The 7,408-nt window shown below is 42.9% G+C and overlaps 1 long non-coding RNA gene across 2 annotated transcripts; it reads left to right on the forward strand.

The window, feature by feature from the left end:
* The first annotated feature begins 591 nt into the window (after positions 1 to 591).
* Positions 592 to 3,330, forward strand: LOC149919503 (uncharacterized). 2 transcript variants are annotated; one of them, XR_016463617.1, is made up of 3 exons: positions 592 to 1,059; positions 2,123 to 2,286; positions 2,408 to 3,330. It is a non-coding gene; the product is annotated as an uncharacterized LOC149919503 (long non-coding RNA). The 2 variants fall into 2 exon arrangements; XR_016463618.1 differs by having other exon boundaries at positions 2,123 to 2,260.
* The last annotated feature ends 4,078 nt before the right edge of the window (positions 3,331 to 7,408 follow it).

Below are 7,408 nucleotides of genomic sequence, written 5' to 3' on the forward strand. Positions count from 1 at the left end.
TTTACCCAGCTCAAATGTGTTGTGAAATGGATGGGCTAGATGAGGCAGAGAAAGGCTCTCAGCTGGGTGTTCCTGCTTTCCTCCTGCTCTTCTGGAGTTTGCAGTTCAGCTTCAAAGGTACTTGTGCACCCCAGGAGCAGCTATTTGAAATAATGGGTTACATTTGGATGGGAATTTCACACAACATATGGATTTAACATGACAAAGGTGTCTTCCTATCCTCCTGGTCTCACACCTGGTCACTTCATCTCAGCTAAACACAGATATCCTCTTCCTTCTCCCCAGAGACTCTGTTTTGTCTACCAACACCAGCTCTTTCTGGCTAAGGGACGCTCTCTGTTATTTTGATTTTCTCACAGCTGCCTCATCCTCACTGCTGCATAGAACCAGGGAAAGGGTAGCCACGTTTTTCGAACCAGTGTGTGAGAATTTAAGTTTTTCAATCCACAATTAGGTACTTTAGTCTGAACAATTTGGTGCTTGGAAAACCTGAGCACATTTTCTCCTGAAATCCCAAGTGTGACCATTGTGACTAGGAGATTTAAAAAAAAAGCAAAAAAAAAAAAAAAAAAAAGCCCTGCATGCTATTTACAAACAGTTGGATTTTTAAAACAAACAAAATCAATTTTAATCTTAAATGTTGAGAAATCAGGGCTCTTGTGAAGACTAAGGAGTACAACAACACATAACCCAGACACCAATGTCCTTTCCAAAGAGCATGGCACAGCTGCCTGAACCAAATGTGCTCAACAACAGATGTCACTACTTTCTCTTTGATGATATCATATATTAGATCTAGCTTCTCCAGTTGGGGAGTAGTAGCTTCTTCCACCACAGCATTACTGCTGTAGAGGATCTGCTTCCTCACAGGAGCTTTTCCTGAGGGAAGTAATGCTGGTGCTCTAAGCTCTGGGAAAGGAGCCTTGAGCCAGGAGGGAGGACTGGGCTTGTGGTGGATGTTAGGTCCTTCCAGTGCACTTGTGTGAATGGTGTACTCTGAGGAGAAGGGAGGAGGCACTGGGGTTCAGGAAATAAATACTGCAGAAGAGCAGGAGGCAGGTGAGTTGGGGGAGACTTGTGTTGAATCTTCTCCTTGAGCTGTGCTGACACCCATGAGCCTGGATCACACTGGGACGTAATGAATGTGAGTTGGTGGTTTTTCAATGTTTGGATGCTTCTCTTTTTTTCCTGAATGTGTGAGTTCTTCCTTCTGTTCTGATTCTAAGATAAAAAAATTCCAGGTTTCAAGTTTTTTTTTTCTCCCCTCCCTTCTGTATTTCAGCATTTGGAGGAAACAAAAGAACTAAAAGTGAACAAGAATCTCTATTTAAGTTTTAAAGGAGCATGTTATTAGTTAGCTTTCCATGTGATGTATTAATACTTAATGAATTATCAAGATTATTTCATGCAGGGTGCCTGTCAGGAATCTGTTAAAATGCAAGCACTAGCAGATCACACTTTCCGCTGTGGTTTAGGTTTACATGGCTGCTACTTGTGTTATGACTGGAGTTGTAGCCTAAATGCAATTTCTGGTATGCCATGGCAGGTTTGACCACAATCTCCAAGTCAGACTCTGTAACTTGACTGAATGGCACCATTGAGAAGCTCAGGTAACAGGAGCTAACAACTTTCTCCCCTACAACTGGTTGGGGGTTGGCCTGTTCTATAGGCAGGAGCAGAGCCACGTGAATTCTTCTAGCAGACTTGGCTGAAGAACACCTGAATTTGTCTTCTGGAGTAATCTCATTTTACTATGGAAATACTGAAGTAACAATAGATTGTTTAGGAAAACATTCAATTCTTTTTCTTCTTTTCTCTTCTCACTGCCATTGTCTGATTGCTTTTTTCTACATCAGCCTCTTTAAAAAGGGAGCAGTTATAGCTGTGTCAAAATAATTTTCTTTTAAGAGCTCGTGTTCTTCTTTTGTTGATCAAAAGCAATTAGAGAGAGAAGAGCTGACAGTTTCACTGAACTGTCAATGAAAATACTGTAATGAACACTTCGTTTCAAAATAACCAATCCTTCCATTAAATGATCTGTAGCCCTTAGGGGGAAAAGCCATGTAGGAACAAAAACTTGTTTGTTGTAGAACCTCTATGTTGATCTTTTAATATTTTCTAGGAATGCATTAACTTCAGTATTTTGAAATGAACGCTCAGAACTGTGAAGGAGACTGTAAAGCATCAGGAACTGGCCTGACACTGGTGACTGCAAAGTTTTCTTCTCTCCTGAGGAGCATTAGATGTTTTGAAGCTTGCTGTAAGCACAGACTTCTGGGAACCTTGGTAGGAAAAGGGATGAGAATGCCAGTTTACCATCTTAAATAGACTTATCTGGTTAATTTTTTTCATAATCCCAATTATCCAAATAATTAGTGAACTTTTTTTTTTTTTTTATGATCTTCAGTGGTTTGAGGTACTGCCCTTCTTCTCCAGGAATGATTTGCAGGATGCTGTAGGTGTGCGCATATGGATATGTAGGCAATTGCACCCAAAGAACATCAGCAGCTGAATATGCAGAGCAGGGTGCACTGACCCTCTTGCAAGACCCCAGCTGTTCTCCATGGCCATGCTGTTGTGCAAATGCCAGCGCTGCTGTAAGCACCACCAGCTGTGCCAGCCCTGCTCAGAGAAGAGGGATGGCATAAAGAGGAATGGCTTGTGGGTAGGCATTGATGACTAACCTGTACACTATAAAGTGGTTAAACCATTGGTGGACTATCAACCTGGTTTTCTAAACTGAGCCAATGCTGTAATCTATGTTAGATATACACTGTTTAACTAAAATCCATAAAAGAAGAATGTAGAGATAAAAGTTGTTCTGTGCTCTTAAATCCTCTCAGACTTACTTCCCTATGACCATCTCTGCCCAGGCTATTTTTTAATTTCTCCTTTTGTTTGGATGTCCTCCCACTTTTTGTATGATTTATTCTTCTCCCCACCCTTAGATGAGTTCATGCCCCCTCTCTGCCCCATCTCCCTCTCCTGTTATTCCTTCCCCCATGCCACATAAGATCACTGGGCTTCTGAAAGTGTGAGAGCTCTGTGGTCACTCCTGATCCCAACTGCCTCAATGCTGTGACAGTACTTGGCCTATTTCCAGGCCAGAAGGCATTGGTGTGAGTGGCTGCCAGCCCTCTGCATTTCACAGAAACAACCCCAAACCATGCTGTTTATTTCTGCAGCACAGTGATGTAGAGCAACCTCTTTTTGATCAGCTGATGTTTTATCTATCCCCCTGACAAAGTGGGAGAGAACCTCAGATCTGGTCTTACAACCCTCCTTCAGTGAAACAAAACTTTCTCCAAACATATCCGATGATAAACTGCTTCAGAAATGGTAGAGCTCTCATATTTCTGTTGTATACGTTCTCTTCCTACCCTGGGATTTGAAGGGCTTTGCTCTTGGGGTGGGGCCAGGCCTGTGCTTGCCGTAACATTTTAGCAGTGTATCAGATGGCAGATGGCTTGTCCTTGATACGGCCTACTGAAGCGCTTGTTCTCTGAGGTACTGTCGTGGTGCCACAGCAATCAGAGCTGCTTTTCTGGGAAGTGTATTTCTTCCACAGGTCACACAGGAGGCGTCATCCTGCTCAGCACCACGTATCTGATTTGAGCACCTGTTCTCCCTAGATTGTCTCTGAAGCCGAAGGAGAGATAGGAGCTGGGGGCCCTGCGGGAACACTCATTCCACAGCAGGTATGTGCAGAGATGAGGTGAGAAGCATAGATGCTGAGTGAGAAGCTTGGCAGTCTGAAACTCTTCCCTGAAAGTCCTTGTTTCCATGTCTGAACTTACTTAAATTTACATCGTGTCATACAAGTCACCGAAATAGCCTGGGCACTGAAATGACTGGCTAGCATGTCTCACACAGCCAGGTGAGCCAAACAGATGGTAATACCATTATAACCATCTCTTCTGATCCTTGCTGGCCAGCAACTTATGTTATGGCTGCAGCCTAGTCACTGATGATCTCATTCACTGAGGAATCTGCTTTAACTATCAGAAGCTCCAAAAAATTGCCTTCAGCAAATATCTTGTGGCTTCAGGGCATGGCAACCATTGTTTGGAAAACTTAGTACAGTTTGTGATCAGCTACTTTAAAGTATAACCCTTTTGTTGATCAGTTGTTCAGAAACTAGCACTGAATGCAGCAAGATGAAGATAAATGGATGAGCAGGTTGGTGTTCTGTCTCCCAGAGAAGTGGAAAAGGGAACTTTCCTTCCTGGCACACTGACCAAATCCCCCCATCTGTTACAACAACTTTCAAGCTACTGCTTCACTGCCCTACTCCAAAGCATTCAGCTGAAATTTCAGAGCTCATTGCATATTTTTCTGGTTTTGCTTAATCTTTTAGCAGTATTTCTCTCCCATAATGTTCAGGGTATGCTTTTTATGTTAATTTCTTTGTTAACCAGTGAAAGGCTTTGGGGGAGTGTAAAATGGATCCCAAATAATTAGCTCTGCCTGGTTATTGCTTCTCTCCCCAATTAATGTTTCCAAATAAAATTTGTCAGTTGATGTCTCCTGACCCAGATGTAATTATGGCATGGCTGTCAAATAAGAGCTGGTTTAGAGCCAGCAGTTAGGGAAGCCTCCTTTGTAGATATAAGGAGACTGTTACTTGCAGCTTCTCTTATAGGATTTAGGTCCTATTTAAATAATGAGAAAATAGCTGTCTGTCTCCAGGAGAATAGTACAAATGGCTGCCTTTGAGTAAAACATTTGGTGTTGTTTTTATGCTTCTTATGTTGTAACAGCGTGCTGTCTGAGTGCAGCCTGATACAACCTCTGGTGTATCCAAGCTGGAGATGGAAAACAGCAAACAACAATTTAACTGGTCTGTTTGTTAGGATTTTATACAGAGTTTTCCACTGGGAACCAATGCTGCTGGAGTCTTGCTGACAAACACAGAAGTATTAATTATAGAAGAAAAGTGCATCTCACTTTGGTTTAAGACATGCTGGGCCATGTTATTTTTTGTGACCCATGGAATGTAATTCCACTAATGCCTGAGATATGGATGGGATCTTTCCTTATTTTAAGAATGTTCACAAATTCCCATGGGTTGCACAAAGGCTTGGATATGGTGGGCCAAGCACCCATCTGATATTCTGGTGATTTGCTGCTTTTCATATGTGATCCTGTATTGTGTGGCAAGAACAGCCATCATATGACTGTGGTATTTTGGCATCTTGTTTCAACCTCTCAGCAAGTCCAAAGTTAAGCAGTCATCATGAGTCTGTCCTAAAAAGGCAAATTACTACAGAAAATTGTATCCAAATGACAGAGTTTCTTCAGGCTTCTCATCCTAGAGGTTTAATAAACATCTATGGTGATTTAGAAGACCAGAGGTTTCACACAGAGAAGATCAGTTCCTGTCAGTATGTTTGCAACATCTCACATAATTCAGCTTCAAAATTCAAGATGCCCTTGACACCATGCATCTTGTAGGAACAGGCAGTTCTGCCCCTCACCAGGAGCTGGTAGAGGCCATTGCTCACAGGGGTAAGTGCCTCCTCTTCTTTCCCAGGTCTGGTTGTGTTTCGTAGAGCTCACAGCTTGGTGGCTCCCCTGAACTCCCCAAGGTCAGAGCTTCAACCTAGTGGTGTCCAAAGCAAGATCTCCAGGCACCAAAATGATCAAAGCCCTATTGAGAGGTAGAAATAACAATTAATTGCTAGAATTAAATTCTACATCAGAAGCTGCATTTTTCCCCTCTAATTTAACCTTTTATCTAATTTAACTTCTCTCTAGTTGTGTCTACCCTCATTTGGGCCAGGGAAAGTTTCCAATGCCCAGCTTTGGATTTCATTAGCACTGCTGGATAGTTGGTGCAATGCAGCTGTTCCCTGTGAGACCACTCTAGCTATGCACCTGAACCTGGTTTGAGAGCTGTAGAGCTGACATGGCAGCCAAGCATGTGCAGGAGCAATTTAAAGCAGGAACAGAAATGTTTCCTCTTTAAAGAAAAGGAGGTGGTGCTGAGCCCTTTTCATAGGCTAATACTAATTTCTGAAATAAAAGCCAGGCCAAGAGCAACAGATCCTGAACAGACTGCAAGTCTTCTCATCTCATGCCTGGTTGTTGAAGTCCTGCATTTTCTTAGTTTCTTTTCCAAACTTAAAAAACTTTCCTAAGTATTAAATCTAAGGCAAGTCCATATGGAACATTATAATGAAGGCATTGAGGTTAAAATTTGAACTTGGAATAAATTACATAATCATCTTTACCAAAAGCCTTTGGCCTTTGTAGGAACTCTGCATTTGACCATCCACTGCTGTTAGTTTTGCTCATTGATGGGAACCAGGAATGGGACCATACCAACAAGATCTAGATAGGGATCACAGACAAAGGTAACTCCTGATTTACATCAGTGCTTACAAGCAAGGATGGAGGGTGAATTCCCTCTGCCAGCTGAGACAGGGAGTTGTCTGTCTTCTTGACAGTTTCTGGGTGGGCTTATTCCTTTTTCCTAGAGCTCAAATTTCAGGACTGTATAGACAGCTCTGGAAATTAAAGTTTTAGCATGTGACTCATACCTCAAAGAAAGTGAGGAAGAAAAGTCATAGTGAGGAACTTCCTACTCATCTCAGTAATAGCCAATGGTAAAAGCTTCCTACCAGGGCCTCCCTGTCTCCAATCTGGTGGCATCTGGGGGGATATCTACCATGTCCAAGAATGACAACGAAGTACAAAACCACGCATGTTGTGAGGAATACAAATTCTCCATAATCCTTTTGAATGTGAGAGCTGAAAACTGTTCCATGAGGATTACACGTTATGTGCAAGATGACTAGAAGTGACAGGGTTGGTCTGTCTGTTTCCTTATCCACTCTATGGGGTAATTTTCCTAATTATGCTTTGCTTGGTGAGGTGTTGGAAGTGATGAAAATAATGCAGGATTTGGCACATTGAGCATTGTAAGCATAACAAGCTCTGGAGGGATCAGCACAAGAAATAGCCTTTGGATGTTATCTGCACAGGTGCAACCTGACAGAAAGAAATTGTCCTAGCAGCTTGCAAAGTAACATGGTACTGCTCAAAGAGGCAGTGTTGCAGAGTGCTGGTTGGATACCCTTTCCCAAGTGCTGCAACATCCTCTGTGCACATTTCCCAGGGGTCCCTTTCTCTCAGAGGGCTCACCCTGCGCAACCTGGCCATCTCCTAACACCAGACCAATAGCACCTCAGTGTGTGTCCTCTCCACAGATCCAGCTGCATGCCCACTACTGAGGAAACCAGATGTGCTACCTCTATCGCCTGCATCTCTAAAGGCCCTGGCCTGCTTGCTGGTTCCATTGTGTTGTGCCATAACCTCTCTCTTGATCCCACATGCTGGGCAGTGCTGGGGTGCAAACCTGGGTATGTGACTATGCTCACAGTAACTTGCTCTGCCTGAGCAACCC

This window comes from Phasianus colchicus, chromosome 1 (genome assembly GCF_987193195.1).
Source record: "Phasianus colchicus chromosome 1, bPhaCol1.hap1.1, whole genome shotgun sequence".
Taxonomy (NCBI): Eukaryota; Metazoa; Chordata; class Aves; order Galliformes; family Phasianidae; genus Phasianus; species Phasianus colchicus.